This window comes from Prorops nasuta, unplaced genomic scaffold (genome assembly GCF_024137725.1).
Source record: "Prorops nasuta isolate Cenicafe-Biocafe unplaced genomic scaffold, Cenicafe_Pnas_1.2 PNAS00015, whole genome shotgun sequence".
NCBI lineage: Eukaryota > Metazoa > Arthropoda > Insecta > Hymenoptera > Bethylidae > Prorops > Prorops nasuta.
This window is the reverse complement of record NW_027116812.1, coordinates 414,506-439,194: the sequence shown is the minus strand read 5'-3', so window position 1 is coordinate 439,194 and position 24,689 is coordinate 414,506. Positions and strand designations below refer to the sequence as shown.

The 24,689-nt window shown below is 41.2% G+C and overlaps 1 long non-coding RNA gene across 1 annotated transcript in view; it reads right to left on the bottom strand.

Moving 5' to 3' along the window:
- Positions 1–5,538, bottom strand: part of LOC136779123 (uncharacterized) — a 94,960-nt gene extending 89,422 nt beyond the window's left edge. The window contains exon 1 of the long non-coding RNA XR_010823525.1: positions 5,018–5,538. This is a non-coding gene — a long non-coding RNA (uncharacterized lncRNA). The remainder of the gene's footprint in view (positions 1–5,017) is intronic.
- Between the last annotated feature and the right edge of the window lie 19,151 nt (positions 5,539–24,689).

Genomic DNA, 24,689 nt, shown 5'->3' with positions numbered 1-24,689 from the left:
GAACATTCGCGCGATTTTCCCAAGGTTTCTAATATGAATTTCGAGACTCCACACGATCTGACGATACTTTCTCGGCAATAATGAGTTAAATGGTCCATTTTATGCAAGGGGAGCCTAGCAATTTAAAAAAATTAGCCATAAAAAGGGATATTATCGTAATTCACGATTGACAAAATAATCGACACATTATCGTAAAGCAGAGGATTCATGAAGGGTTGGAGCCAATAAAAGAGTAACGTCAAGATCTATAGTACGTTCCTAAGGTACTACGGAGCATTACTTTGCTATAATTTAGTATTTTTAGCTCGATTCCGTTTCTGCAATTTGCAGAGAAAGGCGCGAAACTCATCGGTGAGCCAGGAATATATCCAAGTGAAAGAACCCTATGTTATATCGGACAATAATTGGTTCTTAAGTGGAAATCATAATTTTACAGTATATATTTTTCTCGCCATTGAACTTGGCCTCCTTTTTTAAACTTTATTTTATACGAAGCTAAAAAGTTGCCGTCTCTTTTGCTGACAACTGGATTTTCATCTTTATTCTCGTTTCCCAACTTTTGCCTTCGCAGCTTGTATCCTTGGTTCTCCATTTCCACAGAGACCACTTTCTTTTCTATAGCCTGTGCACTCGGATATCTCACTTTATACATCCACTATCACCGGTAATCGTCAAGATTCGTGTAAATATCAATATGAGAGATATATATATAATATATACATCACCCTCTCAATCCATGTAAAAGAAGTCGAGCAATATTTATTATTCCTGTGAATACATAGCATAAATCCAGCTTATATTATAATACAATGGCTACAGGAAAACCTTCCTATAAATTTGTTATTTCAATTTTATTCTTCGTACGGTATACGAAGGAAATAAATCAGGGCGAAGCTTCTGCTTTATGGCTTTGGAACTGTTTTTCGAGACCTCGGAGTTTTTACAGTAATTGCTCATGATGATTATTTGGTTTACTCCGACCGCAATGGGAATACGGGAAGTAATATCTGGCCAATTGCTGCGGTACCTCCGGTCTGGCTTTTTTTGCGCCTAACCAACTCGAACCAGCTTAATAGAGTCCGAAGTATTGTGCTGGGAAATTTGATTAGCAATGCGAGTGAAGTCTGCGCATTACTCTCAGAGTTATAAGCGTCTGCCGCAAACTGTACTTTATCCCCTTATACGTGCATAATTCACCGTTGATACTCGCGCATAAAACAATAATCAGCGTCGTCGTGCGACTGAAAACGTCAATTTCGAGCAATACCGAAGAAAAAGTGTAAAAATATTGTGCACGAAATTCGTAGAAATTTTTGGTTGAAAAAAATATTTTTTCTACACTCTTCAGGATGTCATTGCTTCTTGGATAAGCTGCTCCGTTATTAACATTACAGCAGGGGTGGAGAATTAAGCTAACGATCCATTGTGCAGGGAAGAATGAATCTGCGATTTTGCAACCTCGCGTATACATGTATAGTGGCTTGTGGAGAAAAAAGGTTCGAGTTATTAATGCATCGTGTAATTCTCATTGGCATAGCGAAAGCGGGCAATGCCCGGCCGATATATTTAATGTTTCGCAGTAGTACTTATCGAAATGCGATACGTCCCTATTACCATATTGCTCGGATACGGTTAAATATTCTGGCAGCGAGCGAAAGTCTCATTAGTATATTTCGGAACGGAGTTTCTTGCATAAAAATTGATCGAGAATTTAATTCTGCAAAGTGGCGAGAAGTCGTGAGCATGATCGATTGACCAAGGCTGTTCGTTGCCTTCTAGCTACTTTTTCCCGTTGGCAATCGTGAAAAAGAACTATAGCGCACCTACACTAGAGGAGATCCACTGTGAGCAGAGCGTGCGTGTGAAGATGGCCCGACTCATCTGAGGAATCGATTGACACCGCTGTCCAATGAACGAAACGAGCCCCAGCCACGGGCTTAACAGCTTTGGATTGTTATGCCCCCTTCACCCCCATCTTTTCTACTCCAATCTTTGTCTCTCTCACTCGTAAATATAACCCTGCCTGTTTCTTATGTTTATATAGCAATATATATATATATATATATAACAAAGTAAAAAAACCAACGCTTTAAAATTAAGAAAATACGAGCTCTACTGCTATTTTGCATAATTACTTTGCATTATTACGAAATTGGAATATTCCACTTTGTTTTGAAAGCTTCTCGATAACTTTGTAATTAACAGATTAATATTCAATTAACGGGAGGAAAGAAATATTGCGATTTAATTAGTTTTAGTATTGATGTTATAGTGCGACTGTGCAGCCCTTTCGCGGTACAAGCCTGGAATATGCAATTTCGGCGGTACGGATGAAATATGGAATACTGGGTCGTATCTGTGACACATTGCAAGTTGACCCTGCTTCATTCGATTAAAGCCTAACTCGGCACTTGATTGAAATTTCGCCTAAATAAATTGCTGGACGTACGCGAATTAATTTGCAACTAGTACAGATTAAATTACATCTTTGTGCATAAAATTGTCTGATTCTGTTGCCAGAAGTTACCAAATGGAGATTCCTCACTGGTGGTTTAGAATTTTGAATAGATGCATTCGTATATATATATATATATATATATATATTATTCGAAGAGAATATAGTTTTGCGGTTACGCGACAAATAATGGAATAATTGTTGAGCAAAAATAAAACGGACGTTGTAATAACTTGCTGGACTAGTGTACGAAATCCAGAGCGAAAGGCTGCTGCAGGCGCTTGCGCGTTTGTGTGTATTACGTATACGCGCGATGGCAAACAGGATTATTGAAGTAGACAGCCAAGCTGGACGATCGAATAAATGCTTTCGCGAGGCGTAATCGATATATTTGCTTTCTATTTACGCTCCCCCTCCCCCCCCCCCCGCACTACCTTTTTTAATTGTCAACTCACCGTGATTTTTCAAGCCAAAATTCCTCCTCCTGCCATTCACCTACGTGCACTGTAATATATATTATTTCACTGTCATGTAACATGGACCTTTGAATGCAACGTAACATTAGCTTTCACGCGCTATCAGATTAACACAGCTTTTGTAATTTCATTATTGGAGGCTTAATTGGATTTTTGCTTAACCAACCACCAATAATCGCCAATGCCTATTAAAGGTCGCATAAAATAAGTGATATACTGCTATACAAGGCCTCCACGACTCTATCTCAGTCTCTCTCGCTCTTCTGGCACATATGCATTTTAATTTTCCACATTCCGCAAAAATAGGGTAAACATACAAGCACCCTCTATATATATACGAGTTTTCGCACATTTTCATTCCCAAAATTAAATGCAATGTAATTACCCACGCCAAAGGAAAACCAGCATTTGTGTACTTTTATTCTGCTATTATAGACGAAAAAGATTAGTGCTATTATCCATAACGATGTTTAGTTATAAAAATCTATTTACGCTTGGAGAAATAACGTGCCTGATTGCAATTTCTGACAAATATTTGAATTCAGGGAATGTGAAATGGTATCCCGATAAATTCGTGTTTCATCCACGACTATATATATATATATATATATATATATATATATATAGCGATTTAAGAAGGCGTGCTGGATCGCAAGGAAAGTCCGCATTGCTTTACCGCAATCAACTCATTACGGACTTGGCTAAATCAATTTTGGCCTAGACGAATACATCCCGAAGAAATTTCACTGAAACTTTGCCGAAGAAGTTTCAGCGTCCACCCTTCAACAATAATGCGCCATGATTAAACGTCATCTCCGTGCAATTTCCCGTTAAAATCTTTTTAACTTTGCTATATCTCTTTGTCTTTTATTCTCCCTTGCCGTAATTGTGCAAGCTCGGGACCGATATCCCCAAACGCTATTTTCATTCACTTTATTATTATACCTCTGCGAATATACCAATATTCAATCGTAGGCGGAATTAAAATTCCTCGAGTAGAGAGAAGGGGAGGGGGGGGAGGGTCTGATTGGTCGTCCTTATTTCCACTGCGCGATTTTCTTATTATTTAACTTAAACATATTAAACCTGCAAGAACAGTAGAGCGATGAAATATTAGAGTTTGATCTCCCAGCTCGCTAAGTAGCTCGTACTCGCCGCTTTAATTTGGCTACTTGTAATTTAGCTGCGAAGCTTCGCAACTTCCTTCGGCGAACATGCCCCAAGTTCTCATATTATCCTACACAGAGCACTATGGACGAGCCAAACTTCCCTTCACACCGTCGAATGCAATTAAAAGGATATTTTTCAATTTATGACTGTCACCGAATTTCCGCTCGATGAAAATTACAACTTGATTAACTCGATGAAATTAACATTTTCCGCACGCCATATGTAAAATCAGATGTTCCTTTTTCTTCGACTCTCTTCGATTCTTTCCGCATATATATATATATATATATATATATATATTCGGGACAAAGGGAAAAAGCGCGTACACTTTAAATGTAAATCGCTTTTGTTACACGTTTGATTAAATCTTGGTCGAATTTTTCTTTTACATTCTACGTAGGTATCTCTCTCTCGAAATTTGCAGTCGAGATATGAGATTCCTCCAACGTTGAGAATTCTGCGAAACTTATAGCTGTACACGTATATATATATATATATATATATATATATATTTCATACAGACAATTTTTAACGAATATTAAGTTTAAGTTTTGAAAACAAAACTAATAAAAATATTGTCAAAATTTCTCTCGCCTTCGTGACAGCTTTCTGTGGCGAAAATTGTTTGCGCTACATTCCGCCAGTCGAGACTGTCGTTTTTGCTGGGCCAAACGAAGTAATTAGAAAATGTTATGCAACGCTCGTACGAAACTGGGCGAAACCAACAAAAAAATTAAATAAATAAAAAGGGGAAAATGGGAGAAAAAAGTGGTATAAATCTGACGGACTTGGGTTTTCATGTTTCGCATGCAGCTTTTTATATGCAAGGAAATAATATTAAAGGGAGTTGCATTACGTGCAGGGCAAGACTCATCAAAGTGGCTTTTGATGATCAAATACGAAGTAATCGACTTACCGCCTTTTGACTTGCCGCCAAGCACCTGTACAGCTGCCGCCGCCGGCATTTTTCTCAATGTCCATGTAACACTCGCAAAATTAACCCTCCCATCCACTTTTCCATGTCGACCATCTCCGACGCTGTATTTACAATATTTCCCAGTTACTATAATTATGCATATATTTCGATTCCGAAAGAGAAACAAATAAGAACAAATTAAAATTCCACGATAACAACAACTAATAATTTCAACTCTCGTCTTCCTGCTCCTAAACTTGCACACAAAACTGCAAGAGAAACTCATCAACTTTGAATTTAACATTCAACCAGGATCACAGTTTCTCTCTATACCCTCGACATTGCTCAGCGACGACACGACCGCGTTCATACAAGATTATAATTTTTCTTAAAGAGAGTTGACTCCGTAGCTGGGAGAAAGGCACTTTCTCATGGAGGTAATATCGAAAATTTCTTATTTTCGCAGTGAGGATAACACAACGGTATGGGGATAATCGTGAGTTGGTTTTTTTAGTGGTCGGACTCGTGGTGCAGACGTGCACAAGGCCCCGAGCACGATTTCCAGAGAGCGGAGAGTGCCGCGGGGTCGAAGTCCCGCGTCAGACTGCAGGGTGTCACCCTCGCTCGCACCCTCGAACCCCCTCGAAAGCCAGCCACCACCCCCGGCGCGCGCAGGCCCCCCAAGCACCAACTATCCAACCCAACCAACCCCCAAACCCACACCAAAAAACCCTCCGCACCGTCTCCACCTCTTCCTTCTTCCAGCCTTCCCCTCTCCACCCCCTCCTACCCACTCACTTTTCCTCCTTCTACAGCTTCTCCTCTTCCGTCGTACACCCAACACCCAACTGCCATGCCACCACGCAATCGAAAGTCAACACCGGCCAGAGTCCACCACCGGCCTAAGGACTCGACAGAAAAATATCATTGCATCCTCCTCGTAATATTCTAGACTCTATATTCGAACAAATTAAGAAAAATCGATTATGCGATTCCATGACTAGCATCAGCATCCACGTGGAATCGAAATCGTAAAATTAAACGCTACACGTACCATACTCGTGTCACGATATTTTATTCGTTCAACAATGTACACTCGTATTTCTTTTTTTCTATTACTCGACGTTATATTTATAGTATAATATTACAAAATGATCCTAATTACACGCGTTAAACTAAATAGGAGGATCATAACTTTTCCTGCTCGCTTTTGCCATTTGTACGTAACGCTCGTGTGAAATCTTGATTATAGAGTAGAGTCCGTCCGTTACCCATTCGTGAGATCGAAAGCAAACCCGAACACGACAAATTGCGTGTCGGAAATAAAGTTCAGATTACATGGAGATTAACACGGGGAATGACATTTTAGAAAAATGTGGATGAGAAATGCGATTTTCGACTCGATCAAATAAGAATCGAATTATATACAGATAAGTATTATCTTTCGAACAATTACTGATAATCGAGTGATAATTGCAGTACTTGCAACTAACTTCGCTTAATTTCTGATTGAATTTAGACGAAATTAGCATTGAACTATAATCAATATGATTATTGCAATGATGTAATTACTGGTTCAATGAATTCGTGGCAAATACCTTCTAGAGAGAGAGAGATAGATAGTTGTATAATAATTATGTGCATTACCTATGCATGGATATCAGCACATTGACATTTAATAGAGATTGCCTTGCATCGGTGAATTATCAAAGAAGTCGCCAACTGTACAGCAAATAGACTGAAATGGAAACACGAGAAGTTACATACATTTATATATATATGTTGTATTTCCGTGGGAAACGGACAGATCCTCGTAGAGGTACGATAAACAATATTAATAGAGATCTCGATGGAGCGGTGGTACGCGGCATAATCCCATTAGCGAAATAATTTGGCCGGTGCGCTGCATTACGTAAGATTTGAGTGGTAATGCAGTATCGATTTAAGGGAAGTTGCTGGCAGGAAAATTGGCCGTATAGCTGAGAACTAAGCGTGCCCGTAATCCCACCCTTCATTTTCCCGGCTAGCAACTAATCTTCGTTACTGAAACCCGCCCTCGATGTCGTAAGCAAAGCACTCTGATTTGTTTAACGGACTCAAGAGGGTTTGCACCCTTCCATCAGGTACCTCGGCAGCACAGCACAGCAGCAGCCAGCTACCGAGCGTCAACCAAAATCGCTCGAGAAATAATGGATAACGCTGGCCCATTTGACAATGACGATTCCCAGACATACCAACGACCATTCTTCGTCCAATCCCGTCCTGGGATAAAATTATTTGGCCTAAATAATAATGAAACGCTGTCTACGGAGCATCTCGTTCTTGGCTTGTATAATAGTTGCCTTGATGGCCAAAGTTTTCGAAACTTTCAACTGACTTAAACTGCATTAACTACCGGCCCTGATAATAAAACTTTCCTCGAGGTTTGACGGATAAAGCCAGGCAAACGATTCCCTCCTGTTTCCTTCCGCTCGCGAGCGGGTCCGCGAATTCGAGCTTCCGATATACCTGCGAGTTAATAGACTGGAGATAATCCTCGTATCATTATTGCTCGCTTTTTAACGAGCCTCGCGCCACTCGTTAATTCGATCATTAATGTTACCTTTGACGGATTATCTTTAATTTGCTGTATCTCGTGCTTCTTCTCGTTTTTACTCGACACTTTTTCAGTTTTATATCCTATGGCTGCAGCTACTTCATTTACGTTCTCTTGCTCATATTTTCGACAGTTCGGCGCTTTCGAGCTACGCGCTTCTTCAAATATTTGTTGCTACTTCGAGTGTTCTTTTTTTCTTCGAAGAACTCAACACACTCGTCCGGATCCGAAGAGCAAACGCGAAGATTCAATCATAATAGCCAAGTCCAACATTGGTGCAGGCAATGTGTATACTTACTGTTTGCATGCCTTTAGTCACATATGCAAGCCATTACGTAACATCTGCCTCGATAGGACGGTCTAACTAGAGCAAATTAGCCCTTATGTGTCGAAGGTGTTATGGTCTTTGGATATCGATACTGCAGGCCAATGGCCAAAAAGCCTTGATCACAGAAATATTGCTGTAAGAAGAAGTATCTGCAATTTTTACATTTCCAGTTTCTGGCATCTATTTCTTCATCTTTAATCCGTGTACTTGTGACAATTAATTCTAATGTTGCAACCGATCTTTTTCAGTCATTTATATTAAATTTTTGTGAAATTATATGTGGACGTGTATTTTAATTTTAAAATGGTCAATTATTGAAAAATTTCATAAATATCACTTACAACTTCTATTTTTAACAAGGCAATATAGTTTCAAATATGAATATTTTGAGTTTTAAAATTGTTAACAATGTGATATAAGCTGATGGACGTTGCGCGTAAATTACCATCTTTTACCTATAATACAGAGCTTGTAATATTGCATTATCAGTGTCAGAGTTTGTCAGGCTGGAGTCAGAAATTTCTGCGATTTGCGATGCACTGGCGCACAGTTCAAATTACGTTCATTAGGAAAGCAACCAACATTAATTTGACATCCAGTCTCATTAGTTACACCGATGCGTGTAGCGTCGATGAAACGAAATTTAGCCAATCATTTCCTGACCCGTCGTATATGGCGTAATTTTACACGTGATTGGGCCATGAGTTTTTTATTACTTGTTTACCTAAAAATAGAGTCCGCGTTTTCCTTTTCTGCGTTCTACGTCCAGTTGCATAAATCGCGAAACGCACTTTTATTCCGTTGGTTTATATTAATTTTATTTGACAGATCGCAAAGTTTGTTTCGAGAGAGTGCCACACGTTTTTAAATTTAATCCGGAGAGATAAAGGTTAAATAAAAAATACGTAATTAAATAAAGCTAAAATTATCGTGAATTGAAAATGGTGCGAATAAATTAAAGAGAACGTCCGAAATCGAGAGGGAGGAAAATATGTAAATAAATTTATTTGCAAACTTGGTGCGAAAGAGTGAGAGAGAGAGAGAGAGAGAGAGAGAGAGAGAGAGAGAGAAGGGGGGGGGGGGGGGGTAGCGGGGGGGGGGGTGAAAGTTTGTCCGCACCAAGCTCGTGCATAAATTTCATTGGATGAAAAGTATACTTGAGTGCGCGATAAAAGCAATATGCGCCACTTGGCCAAGTTTGACTGATTGAACTTGGAGAAAACTCCTTACTCGGTTTAGTGGAATTTTTGTTTAACGCAAACAGTTTTTCTGGATTGGCCGGTGGTACGATTCAATCATCTTAATAAGACGGTTTAATCAAATTTATTCGGTAGCTGACGCAACGATAAAAATAGGGGTGGATGGTGAAAACTAACAATTCTGCAGTAGAGCTGCGGAGAATTTGGAGGAAGACATATTCTTCATCGATTGAAGCAGATATCTATCCAATAACAGCCATCCTTCTCACGTTTATCCTTTTCTAATACCGTAAAATACTCAGTCTTCGGTGTAGCCTAATAAAGTCTCCTTCTGCTCCCTTCAAAAAGAATAATCTCTATTCCCAGATGAGATTGCCACTCATTTGATTTTAGCTACAGCCAATTCGATTATTCCACTGCGACCTAAAAATCCTGACAATTTATGTAATTATATTCAACACGATAGAAGAACATATAAAATGTTCATTCAAACAATTAATCTTGTTGTTAAAATCCAATCAGTAATTATTTTTAATATTGAAAAAATTGTATTTCATTATAATCTACAAGTAGAATTTATAAATAAGAATTTATATAAATATAGTACAATAATATTTATTATTTAAATTAATAATATTGAAAATACTCGTAAGTGTATTAATAATAAAAATACAATTAGTTTTTCGTGAAAATATGAAGATATTTATATTGTTAGAATAAAATGTCCTTGATAAACACTATACTAGTCAATATTATATACGAAAGATATTATTATAAGTGTACACGATTGACCACCACTGTACACTTAATTTCGCTTTACATAAATTTTCCTACTTTTACTTGTATTTTTTGACACTATTTTTTCGGATCACTTTAAAAACCTGTTCGGTCGCTCGTTAAAAAAAGATTTTTTAACGGATTTCGTTTAACAGGCAATAAACACTGTGCTTGGAGTGGTAGTAAAGAGTAGAATATCCTTTATATTGGCGACGCTGAATTCTCCGGAGTATCTTCAGGCTCCAGTCTTCTGCAGTAGCAAATTCAATCGACTCTCGGAAGTTTTTGAGTAGTCTAGATCATTCAGCAACGTAGCTATGTATAGTGATTGCTCGGGACACTGTAAACCCGTCCATTGTAAATATATATATTCCTAAACATATAATGTATTATTTCGTTCGATCAAAGATTCAAGCATCGCTATCTCTGATTAATCAACTTTCCGGATTGGACAGTATTCGTGTTTCTTCGGTAATAAGCAGAAAAGCCAATTGTGCCCTTAAATATAATGAAATGGGAGGATTTACTTTGTCTGATAGTACGCCAAATAGGTATACATGGTAAATGAAGTCTTGTGCATGGCAAATTGGTAATAGCTATATCAGCAAATTTTGTTCGAGATTGAGGGGTTGGGACGACGGTATGGAAGACAAAAATATCGAGAAATTTTACCCCGCGGTTACTGGTATCATTTATGGTGCTTCTTATCACCCAAGATTCCGTTGGCTCTAACAAAAGCCAATGGATGATGTTAGGTAAAAAACAGCATCAGCAAAGAAAGCTCGGAAACTTGGTTACCCATAGCGACGATGTCTCCATCACCCACCACCGTCTTTCGGTCTCCTCGTGTTTAAGCTTTCGAAAAACCTCTTCATTGCTCCACAATTTACGTTCTCGTTAATCTTTTCCGTAAACGCTGTAAAAATGTACCTTACTGCTTCCGTTACTTTCCCCACTATAGTTAAAAACCAGATTTGCAGTCGTGGTGAAATTGGACGTTGGTTCAAACCTTACGGAACGATTCAACAAACAAATCTACTACATTACATAATACGGAGTTTAATAAAAATCGCCAGTGACAAAATATGGAAGATTCGTGAAATATCGTTGCACTTTGACCGAAAGTTTCCAGTAGTCGGTATGGCGTTAGCAAAAGTGGATCCGATCGTGGGGTAAAGGTGAGTTGTTCGGAAGTAAAATATTCAAAGGAGCCTCTGGCGTGTCGAGGGGAGGGGGACGAAGAGTGGAATGAGAGGGTGAGGGGGTGGAAAGGATGGGAAAAAAAGGAGGTAAAAGAGGGTCTCGACGCTGGGGATACGCCATACGCCGAGGAAGGAAAACTGGCAGGCGAGTAGGAAAGTGGCGCGTGAGTACATTTGGCTATCTGGGATCGCAGGAGTTACGGGAGACCGCGCTGCTGTATTAGAGGCAAATGAAGTTACGAGGCTGCGGTTTACCAGGCCGCGCACTACGCCGTAACGACGAATACCGTCGCATCGTTTACCAGCTCGTATTCGCATTAAGCTCTTCCTAAAACGCGATGGAACCGCCTGCTCTCACTCACGAGAAAGCGAATCCGCCAACAAACCTGCCCCATAGCCTCAGCCAACGCACTAAAATCCTCAGCGTATAAGCTAACATTCAACGATGATGCATCCCGCTTGATACTTTGCTCCAGAAAATCCCTGAAATATCCTTTCCACATTTTGCAACAACCTACCCTGCACGCACACTGGCTCCATTTTTACGGGCTCCCACTGCCAATATCACCCAAGTTGCATTTTGATCAAAAATTTTTACACCAAGGGAAAGGATCATCCGTATGGCAATCGGTCTCCTCTATCCTTCGCTCTAATCGAATTAATAAGATTTCTAAGGTAGCAGTTGATACGCTCCACTGGAATCTATATATATCGTTGGAAAAGCGTACAGATGTTAATTGAAAGAGTCTCGAGGATAAGCCGTACGTGACGCAGGCATGGAGAAGCGGTTTGGCCGGGATATCGCGGAAATCAGGGTCCTCCTTGCGTGCCAAAGAGGCGAGGATTAGATAAGGGAGTTTGAAAATGCGAAAGTACGGAAGTTTCGATACTGGAATCTCGAGTGCTATGGGGCTACGCGGCCTGCTCTGGCAGGTATCGCGCAATTGTACCGGGCATTGGACTACAATTCCTTGCCAGGCTTTTCCAGCCGCCCTCGAAAATGCTTGGCAACCATGCCAAATGGTAACTGCACGCGCGTCTCCCTTAAGGACCAGCGCTGGGTCTCTCTGGCTGCTGCAATCACCGCTAACTGTTGAACGTATAAGAATCGTGGAGCTGCAAGGATAAGGGGGGGGGGGGGGGACGTCAGTTGGTTGAATTAGAATGGGAAATAAGTTTGGCTCGGGAGGAACTGAAGCCGAGCGTGTTAGCGAGGAAATTAGGCGATTTAGTTTTGCGGCAAAGAATAATAGGATGTGAAAGCTAGAACAGTCGTTATTAGCTGGAGTTTGAAGTTGGTAAAAGTGTTGGGAAATGAAGGTAAAAGGGGAAACGTGCAAGTGGTTTAACCGTAAAAGGGGAGTGTTTCGCTAGGATCCTGGTTTTAGCTGGTCCAACTTTAACTGTCACGCGGACTATTACACGTATAAGCGATGTATAATGGGCCTCGTAAGGCCTACTTAGCGGTTACGGCCGTGAAATTTCCACGTAGCCGGCTGTCTAGCGCAGGACCTGTCCTCCGCGAGCTGCGACGTCGAGGGCTGGAGGAGAGTGGAGGTTGCTGCTGGAGGAACGTCGAGGAGGATAGGTATATATATATACATACATATATATATATATATATATATATAGTGATGAGAGACGTGTTCTCGACGCTGGGAACCACGCCAGAAATATTATCCCGCAACGAGCGAACTGCTGGACATCCGGCATGGAATGACGCGAGGCGACGCGACGCGCCAACTCCTCTCCTCTGTACTCTCTTATGTATATACATGTATATACCATATACTTTTGCAAGGCGATCGTTTTAATAGCTCGGATTATACGACGAATGCGAGAAAGCACAATTGCCTGTCGCCACAGCCGTTTTTGTCTCGAGCCCCTAGTTTCGCAATCTCAACGCGCAACTTGCCACCGTTAACCGCTTTCTCTCGCCTCACCCCTCCCCCTTCCCCCTCTACAAAAAACATCCGCAACATACGTTCTGACACTTTGGAAGCTTTTGGACTTTTCGCGAAATAACCACATTTTCAAATATAGCTTCTCGCGTGGTTGTAGCCTCTGTACCATAAACTCCCAAGGAGCGTGAAGCAACGAGATAAGAATTTTTTTCGCTCTATATAATTCTTAGCTCGCTCTTTTTTATTGGTAATTTAAAGGTTAAAAAACGATTGATAGGATGAAGAGAGAAAGAGGGAGAGAGGGAGAGGTGAGTAGAACGAGGCTTATCCTAATTGCTGGTAATAAAGGCTTTTTATCGGACAAGAGTTATGTTTTCGCACGGTTTGGCGGGCAGCATTATCTGGTCTTGCCGCTGGCGAAAAAATAATATCTGACTAACTGCAACGTGGACAGATGGACTTGCGCTGGCGCAAATTGCGAAAAGCCATGCAGCGCCAGCACGCATTGTCGAGTATCACCTCTCGCGCGCTGCGCGGAGCCCTCTTCTTCTATTTTCTCTCCTAGCTGGCTTTTCATCCTGCCAATCACAACGTTCGATAATCGATTCTCGATAATTCACCGATCGATCATATCCCATTTCTACCCTCGCTTCAATGATTCGCAAAACGACTTTCTTCCCTCGCTATTCTAACGGAATAATATCGGATAATTGAAGACTACCAGTACTAAACTAATATCTATGTGCCACCTACTCTCTCGTACAATTTAACAGAAAGTTATTGCGCAATTAACGTAAAGTACCATCGATGCGCCTAATAAACTTCTACCCGCGCGATATCTGATTTATTATTCTTTGTGCGTCCACGTGATACCGAGTATATCACTGGGATATTACCATGGAGTTTAATATTTATCCACGGTGATTCTGCGGTGGGAATGGTATACATATATAGATCACTCGATAGAAGGAGGCTTTGAATTTTCGGGGACGAGAGTTTGCGTTCGCATCGCGCCTGATGGAAAGCTTGCAAAAAATTGTGCTAGACGGTTTGGCTCATAATGCGGTACGTTGTTCGGATGATGCTAATCCAAAAAAGGTATAACGAGCAGGCGTCATTGTTCGGGTGAATCGAGTGCTTCTCGCGCTCTTCCTGCAATGTTTATTAACGCTGTTTTGCGTTTAATAAGCTGGAACCGGCCAGTGTGCCGAACCATCCCGAGGCTCGTTAAAGCTGCGGTTTCACGCTGACCAACTTTTATTAGATCCATTTCATGTCCGCCGGCTGTTCTTAAACGCGCTAACTTATGCCACGTCGTTAAACCAATGCCGGTTCAGTGATATCGTACAGCTATATGCACTTATATATATATATATACTTCTCCTTCCCCCTTTTGTTCCTTTTCTGCTCCCCCAATCAACACTTTTTCCCATTCATCGGATTTCTTCAGGGAAACTATAGATTTGTGTATGAACAAAAACAAAAGAAATATTATACACACGCGTGGAACGTGAAAAAAATTCAAGTAAAATGTTAAAAGAAAAAATGTGCGAAGGCTAACGATTAGTGACGTATATATTAGTTTTTCGCTGGAAGAGAGAATCCCAGGGGAGAGAAAGTATAAAGCGTTATTCATATAATTGCAAATCGCTTGTACGCGCGAAAAACGCACGGTGTCGGGACTATAACTCACAAGATACACTCTCTCTCTCTCTCTCTCTGGACATTGAGATAAGTTAATTACCTTTACAGGCATAAATAACAAAAATTGCATCTGATAATGACGATACATGACCCCTTTGCGCGCGAGGCTCGTGCATTGTCCACTTGACACTTTCACACACGAGCCTTTTACCAGCGAGTGTGTCACGACTAGGTACTCGGCTCTCTGGCTGATTTTACTCGCCGCTGTACAGCCCCTCTTCAGGGTCGAATCGATCTTGAAAAGTGGCGATGCTGCGCCGCTTCTCTTCTCAACTGCAGCAGACGGAGAACGAAGAAAGAGGGTGGATGAGAGGGATGGAAGGTGGGAGAGAGACGGAGCTATATATATATATAATAGGGTCAGGCTAATTTGGTTTAAGCACACAGTCGAGCAAACGATTCGGTGGGTGCTTTATTGCTGGAAGGGCTGCGGCTTGCTGCTGGTGTCGGGGTGCCGAGAGCCTCGGAGAGTGGAGAGCCTCCTGGAATCTCGGCAACCCTCCTGTGCGCCCGGCGCCACTCGTGAGTTATCATTCTTGCAGACAACGTAACGCGTAAGCGCGTTATAAGTATTCACCTCGTGCGTCCGCCCTTCGCTTACCCTTTTTACCGGCCAACTCCCTTCGCGAGTTTTTCCCTCATCGCCGAGCCGAGACCAAAAGTCGCAGGATTCTGCAGGAGCTGCAGGACCCTGCTCGACAGTAAGCTGCCTTTTATTAGTTTGACCAACCGGGCTGCTCCTTCCCCTCCTCTACTCCCCCCACCACGACACCAAACCTCTCACAACCAACCTCCGCCATCTCCTTCGTCAGACTTCTTTCCTCATCCGCACTTCCTTGGCGTTTCGAACAAAAAGCCGAGATTGCCGGAGGTGAAAAAATGCTTAACTTTATCGCCCCATTGCCACTAGAGATTCTGCTCGCCTCTCTCTCTCTCTCTCTCTCTTCAGCAATGCCTCCACGATATATACGCAGAGTATATATATATATATGTATAGTGTCAAATCCTCAACGACCCGAGCAAATTTTCGACAACCATTTGCATGGTTCCACTGGTTCGTTCATTAAAGTGGAATTGCGTAATTTTATTTGTAGCAATGTATATTAAACGAATCCTTTATCGATCAATCTAGATTCCAAATCAAACGAGATAATTTAATCGCGAGGGAAAAGGTGGAAAGTTGATTAATTTCAAGTGGCGCGCACTTTGATTCGTGGCCCGATCATCGTTCGGGATATTCGTGCGTCGAGCACTCCACAGGGCTTCGTTTCAACATTGTCGGAGTTTTTGGTGTCCCTGCTATGATTAGTTGGACGCTATTGACTGTGTTAATTACCGGCTGGGATTTGTCACAAACACATTTATAATATTAGCGCGCCATGATCAAGCCGGACATCGAAAGCTCGTTAACGGCTGGCCAGCTGCAAAAGCTGGTTGTCCGCTTCCAAGAATACACCAGCTGCGACGTAGGAAATATTATTTTCTAATAGAATAGTTAAAAATACGAGAAAAAAATTCTCTATAATATCCTCATGGACCATAAACGTTCTATACGGATGTGAATATCAGTTATGAATTTTTATCGATGTACAGTCGTATAAACGCGTCATAAGCGTATTTTTATTCCACGTATCCCGATGGCTTGTACTACATATATACTACTTGCAGCATTAATTTTAAAAGCGCGCTGGCTTTGTTTGAATTTTCATTCATCGGCCAGTCGTGCCGGATGCGAGCTCGGCAATAAAACAGGAATTTAGCAAAAAGTACGTACAGCGTACACCGATCGAGCGAAATGGGAGAAACCCGAAGCTCCGACTGTGAAATTGAGAGATTCGTAAGGTGCGCGAGTAGCAAAGGTCGAGCATTGCGCGTGCAGTTGGATAAAGTGGAAATAAATAAGGAGAGACGGAGCGTGTGGTAGATGCGGAGGTGATTTGACCGAATAACATTTCTCATAGTTAGCGCAAGGTGTAGGTGCATGGCGTGTACTTTGAAAGGAGTCGTGTTTCGGATGAAAGGCGCGCTTAAGTTGACACAAGAGCGGGAAAAGAAAGGAGGAAAAAAGTTGATTACGGGAGTAGCGCCATTTCCGATTTATATCCAGCGGATGTCGAGTCACGATCGGTCTCCGCAATATTTTCTGCCGATAACCGTTCGACCTCGAGCAAGCCCTCCTGATATACGGTCGACCTCTCGTTTTTCTGATCGCCCGCGCACACGTCTGCTCGTAAAGAGTGTATACTCCCCTGGTCGTCGAAGCGAAAGATAGAAAAAAGCGAAAATGAGCAGAGAGAGAGAGAGAGAGAGGGAGACAGGATAAAATTTCACATTTGAAGCTGGCTTTTGGAAGTATAAGTATTGGAAGCACAGAGGGGCCAGCGTAAAACGAAAGAGCCTGCGACGGCAATCTCAACGCTTCTCTCTTCCATTTGGAAATATCGTCTCTGTAAACTTGGCTACGTGTCAGAGAATCTACGACCTCGTAATTGATCGTAAAGAGCAGCGAACTGCTCTAGCAACTGGTGTAACGCGAACACCGCCGATGAGTAGTACTCGTTCCGCTTCGAGTACACGCCCAGCATATACTTCTTCCCCCTCCCCAATTCCCATCAACAGTTACCGTCAAATTTTCAACTCCAATTTTTACTGCGCGATTTCCCGCCAGATAGAGATCCTTCCATCACGTACCAACTATACCACCAACGAGCCAAGGGCTTTTAACTTGTTATAGCTCTGCAATTCCCACTATCGTTTCCTCTTTCAAACAGAATTCCAATATTCCAAAACCCCCTACAATTTTCACACTTTTCTACCGCTGTTTTATTTACATTCCACTCTTTTCAACCATCTCTCTCTCTATATATATATATGTATAGAGGCGATCGAGCAAATTCGACGGACGCCAGCCAAGCTAAATCTGATTATTTCCATCGACCCTGATGCTCTCGCCAGCCTCGACGCTTTTCCGAGGGACTCTTGTGCTCTAAGATGGTTAGTAGCCGTGCGCAACTATCGATCGTAAGAGCCGACTAATCCCACGAAACGAGCCTCGCCACTCGTTTCGCAGGACATAACTTTTTGCGTAACTTCGTCGGCGGCGCTTCGGATCAAAATTAAAAATACCTCCGTAATGCTGTACCCGCCCCCTAACCACGGAATTAAGAATCACGAGCCAATTGGAATTAATCAGACTAAATTCCCTGTAGTCTCGACGATGTGGAAGGAAAATGGCACGTTCAACATCGATTATCCTCCCGCGAGGATCTCTCCTTCGAGACGTTATTATGGTTATTGCCACTTACCAAATATTTATATTTCTTTCTCTTCTCACCCGAAATACGTACGTTTCTCTCTAACCATTCCATACAGCGTTGCGCTATAAATAGCAGTTTCTTGAAAAAAGAAATGAGAGAGACGAGGCTATACTCTTCTGCCGAGCACGCTCCATTCTCGAACCATTATTTCGAATTTTCATACGAGCTATAAACTAGAATTATAAACGTCATGAATTTAATTTATCGTAATTCGTTGGTGGGTCATTGAATCGGACCGCAATTGTGCGAGTGCGTCGTCGTTCGACTAAATATATATTATACATATATACATAGCTCGAGAAGAGTGTACGCGGAGCGTCGAAGAAGGCAGCTGCGTGCAAAAGGCGAAAGCAGAAGAGACGAAAATGATAGTAGAGAGCACATCAATATCCACACTCTGTTTCCTAAGTCATGCGTTTAAATTACCTTATTATGAAGCAGGCTTGTCATAATTACGCGGGAAGGGAAACTGCGCAGCAAAGCAGCGAGCAAGTGGCAGGACGGACGAGCGAGGGGGGAATGGATGGAGGGATAAAGAGTGATAGAGTAATTAACATTCAGTCAACTCCAGACTCTGCCAATAATTTCTAGCTTCCTCTGCCATCCTACCGACCAAATTTCTATACATAAAACTCGACCCTGCACAAAAGCAACGATTATATCGAGCGTTTCGCTCTTCGCTTATTATATCCAACAGGATCCGAAATTTTTTAACATTCAACCAAATATTCATACGTTGTCGGATTACCCACATCGCTAAAATAAATGTCATCGTATTTTTGGATTTAGTTTGGCCAAAAGCTTGCCTCGCACTTTCGTAGCTTTATTTACTCTTTTCGCAAATCGAATGAAATATATTCTTTGCTTTCTCACTTTCCCTCTGTGCTTCCTTTTTATTAGAAAAAGCATTACACGCTCCCACGAAATTATCTCACTTCCCTTTAAAGAGAAAAAAAGAAGAAATCAGTAATTTCGTCGAGAAAGTTTAATCGCATTAGTAATACTGCGGATATATCCTGAAAATCATGCTCGGGCTTTGTGAAGTTACAGCTAGCACACACACACGCGCATACACGTGTATACACAACACACAAGTTCCATTGTTTTATGTCATAAATTCGTTTCGCGCGTGAAACCTTCCTTTATCGAGTAAGAAAAAAAAACTAGAAAAACACTGTACTGTGCTGTACCATACATTCTCAACTTTACACTCGGAATTACTTTCTTTCCACTATAATCGGACTACTATTCGCTTGCGAGACTATGATTCTCGGTCTCTTACTGCACGCGAGTGTATAAGTGCGATATTTCTTCGAGGCTGATTCGCAAACCTATGATCTCGTAGTGCAAAAAAGGAGAAAATGTTCTATTATCTTCCTACTCGTACATATATATACCCAGCGTCTTTCGCAAGTATATATATACATACTGTGCCATTGTTTAATCAGTTATTCGCAGCACGTGCAGTGTACATATATATAGTAGTTGAACGGAAAGAGAAAGAGAGCGAGTGTGCGCGAGGAAGGCAGTAGGAAATTTATAACGTTAATTGTACTTTCGTCTTGAAGTACCGACTTAATGTCAGGGTGCCGCCAAGAAGTTCCCGATGGAGCAGGACAACGGTGTTCCCGTATCCACGTAGAGTGTGTAGACGGCTGGGCACATAACCCACATAACGTGCCGGTTCAGGTTCGCGTGGACGGCAACAGATACGGCCCAGCCAGAACACACAAGTACCGTTGGAGACACGTAGGTATGTCCCTGCGAGTTTATGAGGGCATAACTTAAGTCCAAGTATGCGACGGAGGGCACAGAATTCCAAACTCCCCTCTCCCTTTTGCCTCCTTATAACCCCCCCCCCCTCCACAATCTCCTCCTAACCTCCTCTCACACCCTTATTCCCTATCTACTTTTACTTAAATTTTATGCACCGTGCACACCTACACCCACTGTGCTATATGTATCCGTGTACACGAGTGTCGCGAGGACTCGCGCTCAACCCTTAATTGCGACACCTTGTAAACTGCACCCCGTGACTTTATAAAAAGCCAATTATCAGTGCAACTTCTTCGGATCAAACACTGTAATTTTTTCCATCGAGTTATTTAATATACTCGTTTGAAACGTTCATTTTGACTTTTAACGCGTATTTTTTATATTCAAAGTGTTTATAGAACCAGCAATGAAATAATACTTGGCGTAATAGTTACTGTACGAGGCACGAGAAAAATGTGATGATAATATTCGGTGTTACTTTCCTGTTTTACCATCTGATATATAAGCATTGCTTTACGGTCTCCATTAACGTGGAAAATTAAATGCCTCGCAAGCAGTTGCTATATTATTTTATTCGACGGCAACAATTGTATAGCATCAGGAATTGCACAGGTACAGTACTAACCTACTTTAGTACATAATGTGGTTGCACCAGCAGGAATTACTTACCGTATATTTTCCCTCTCCGAGAGCGTCCTTTAGCATTTTTCTCCAAAAATTCTTATTTCTCCAGCTTTCCCAAAGTTAGCAAGCTGTAGTTTTCTAAAAGAGGCTGGTTTACAGCGACGATGCTGTATAAATAAGAAAGCTCGTCGCGCGTTGTCGCCGAGATGTAATCGTCGTTCACGCTTTTAATTGTAACTCGATGGAACATGTTTGGAAATTGGTGAATTTCATGAATGCTCGAAAGCCGGTTAAAGTCGGGAGCGGTTCGCGTTATTAGAGGGAATTTTTCCCCATTTTCGCAGAATTGCCTTGAGAATTTAGTGGAGTCGGTTAGTGGAAGGTGGGTGTAAGAGTAAAGAGGGCGGGCAGGTATAGTGGCAGGGACTTGGAGAGCGCCAAACTATCTAGATACTCCTCTGGGCACACTCGAGGACCAACGCGGAAGTAACGAAAGAGAAGAGTAAAAAAAAAATCCTTCTCACGATACAAGGTATCTGGTTTCTGATTCCCATATCCCAACCTTTACTCCGTTACGGCTCTTCTTCCCAGCGACAAATAAAAACTAATGCACCTCTGTCAGTTAGCTACTGCACCACCTTCTGTTTACTCTTCCATCTTCTTCTTCTTTTTATTTTACGCCATATTTTTACCGTTTCCTCCATTTTTCATTATTCCCTCCTCCTCGTCCTCTTCTTCCCCTCATCCTTCGTCTGATTTAAAATCATTTCAAAACTCACGCGTTTACTGCTATAATTAGTACGTTTAAAGTACCCGCGCATAGCCCCGAGCGAAATTAAATAAAATTTCTTAATAATATATTACAAGTTTCGTATCATGACTTTGTTACATAAATTATTCACGTTTATCTCTTTTCATGGGAAATAATTTCATTCTTTGCGATGTAATTTGGGTTAATTGCTGGGTCGCAATTAGTAAAAATGGCAACGTCGTGAAATAAGTACGACCGAATGAATAATGTATGATGAATGGTGGGTAACGATAAAGGGAAGTGTGAAAAGACGTGTCGTGAAACTTGCCGGAATATTTCCGAAGAAAAAGAAAAGAGGGTTTACTGATTTACGTGAATACTGTAAAATTAGTGCCATTACTAATCGAAAACTTTATTGCTGCTAATTTGCAAGAGTATTCGGCGCCATCGCAACTGTAGTTTTTAAACATTCTCCTATTTAAATTAACAATATAAGATAATCCCTTAAGACCATTCGCGAGAAAGCATCGCATTAATAAAAAAGCAGTCTTGTTTCCAGATTAAAGTAGATGAATTGCAAATTTAGCCGACGCGTAGCATTAAAAACTCATGAATGTTTTCAGCTTTAGCAGAATAAAAAATAATAATATGCTATATGAAATAGCAAGAGGAGTATAATTTACCTTTGACCTATCTTTAAACTGTTTTCCACGCAAATCGCAATAACCAATATTTCGCTTATAGAATATCTGTCGCACGTGGAATAACGAAAAATATGTAACATTTTGACTGATAGCGCAGGAAGCTTAATGGGAATAAAATTTGACAGATTTATGCGGCGATCGATTGATAAATAATTTCAAACGTGTAACAAAAACAAATAGATTGAGAGAAGGAGAGGGAGGGACTGCACATTAAAGTCGTGAGAAATTGCAGGCTCGTAGGATAATTTTTCATTTATCAAGGATCGTTTGGTAATAGCGCTAAGCTTCCATATTGTAGTGATTAATTTCACGCCTGATTCATCGGAGCCACACGAAATTCATCTCCTTTCCATCTTGAATATTTAAACCGATACTCCATAATCCCAACCGGCAGCGGCGTCTATATCCTCTGTTCTTCATCTTGCGAAATTATTGACTCGTGTATTGTACTATCTCAATGAAATTTCCATAGCCTGTATAATTTCTATCTTTATTTTCTCCCATAAATGGGCGGATGATATTAAGCTTCGTATATTAATATAGAACACTGGATGAAAATTTCACGCGACTATACAATACAATTCGTTATATAGGCAGGCAGGCTACAATGTTGTTCGCTGTACACAAGTATACGTTTCAACTCTGTTATACGAATAACCAAATTATAGATTAATTGTGAGAAAGCTAATATATTGGCAGCTGTTATACAGGCTGTATCTCGCGACTGCCAGTGATCAGACGGATGTGGCTCAGAAGCGATCTGGGATGTGGAGTGAAATTGTTGGCCCCGTGAGCCGATAATAGCGTACGTGCGATTTTACGGTAATAAGCGAGTTTCGGTTTCAGCCTATATAGCACCAAATTAAAGCGAGCGCGAGTTTGGAATTCGCCGGAGGATATATCGAGAAGCTGCAGTCACCATGAGGTACGATAAAAGTTTGAATGCGTCCCTTAATGCGTTATTCGCATAGAAGGAAGCTCCAAGGAGTGGTTGTGTCGAGAAAGGGAAAAAAGTCATAACTGCTTTGCCTCGCGATAGAGACTCCTCCGTACTGAATTCTTCAGCCCTGCTCTCCAGCACTTTTCACCAAGAAGTTACGCAGCTTTTCTAAAGCTCTCTCCTCGTTCCTTGTCAACCCCTCAAGTCACCCTACCTCTCCAGTTTGCTTAAGACATTTCATAGCTAATGTATATATATATATATATATATATATATATATTGCAACGAGTACAACGAGTATGAAGCCGTTTATACATGCACCAACTGATCAAAAGTCTCTTATTAACATTTGTGCATGATTCAGTGAAAAATCTCATTTAAACAAATAACACGTTTGTCGATTTGGATACCGCGATGTTTCGCAGAGTTCGATTGCAATCAAAATGGAACTGTTAAGTGTACCGCTGTATCCGCAATTCAGGGTGTATACAAATACAGGATTCTATGCGAAGGCCAAGAGAAAAGCTTGGTAAAGTTCGAAGGCGTAAATTCCTGGCCACAGCAGGAGAATTTAAACCGTACTCTGGCAGTTTCTTGGCTGTCCTGGAACTCGGCGATAAAACGGATCCTCCGTCCTTTTCTTATACCAGTACTATCAAGACTACCACCAACGTAACACTGTCCGTTAGTAGCAAAACTAGCCTAAAGGACTGGAAACCGGGCCTAACCGCTTTAAATATCGTCTTAATCTCACCCCCCCCCCCCCCTCATTCCAGCAAGGCCAGTGTAAACTTTTGCTACCACCACTCGGTGACAAATCGTCCAAGCCAGTATTATCCAGCGATGAAAAACCAATTAAGACGAAAATACCGGAAAGTCTCGACTGTGCGAGTACGTTCCAAGCAAATATTTTCAACGAGACTCCTAGGATTACTCGTGTGTTTGTCAACGTTTACGTGGTGGAACCAGCATCCGTAGGAATTTCACGGCGCGAATTCTTCTTCGGGTATACATATACTTTTGTCTCGCGCTTGCTATGCTTTTACGTTGATTGAAGGAAAATGATTTTACTGCTGCTTCTCTTCAAGCTCGCGTCTCGTCTCAAGCGACGAAGTATTTTGGTTGGATATTAGAGTATTCTAGGAATATCGTGTAACAATAGTCGATAGGATTTTTCTAATGACGATTCGTGGCTATTTTTGTCATTGATACAAAGCTGCGATAAATATACGTATATATATATCTCGACATAACGATTTTATTAGCATTTATCGGTGCGCAAATTTGCTTAGATGTGGATATGCAAAGCTGCAAAGTTTGCAAGAGAGGGGAAGAGAGTGAGAGAGTCTGCTTGTGTAAGTACTGGATAGTGGCAAAAACCAAAATCGCTCGAGCCCTGTATCTGCCTATCTAAACAGTTAGACGACTCTATAAATTCGCCTGCTTAATGCCGGCTTGTACTACTTGCGCCACCCCAACACAAATTCAGGGCCGCATAAACTACCTTGCGAAACCCCCGAACTCTCTAAGATTAAAGATAAACTTCATTTTCATGCCTCGACATTTTAGCTAATATCGCCTTATTACCGATGACCAGTTTTCAGCAAAATCTTTCTTATAATTTTACAGAAAATTATTTTTCCTCGTTTGCAATTTCGCACAAATCAATAATAGTGATAAAATTGTAATTTTGATTATTTAACAAAGTGTACAGTAATTAGTAGCTTTTAATCGTTGTACACAAATGATTGAAATTATTTTATGATTTACTATTAGTGAATGTTATTAAAGAATAAATATTAGTAGAGTGTTTTATACTTGTCAATCGAGCTTTGCAGCTTCCGTTTCAA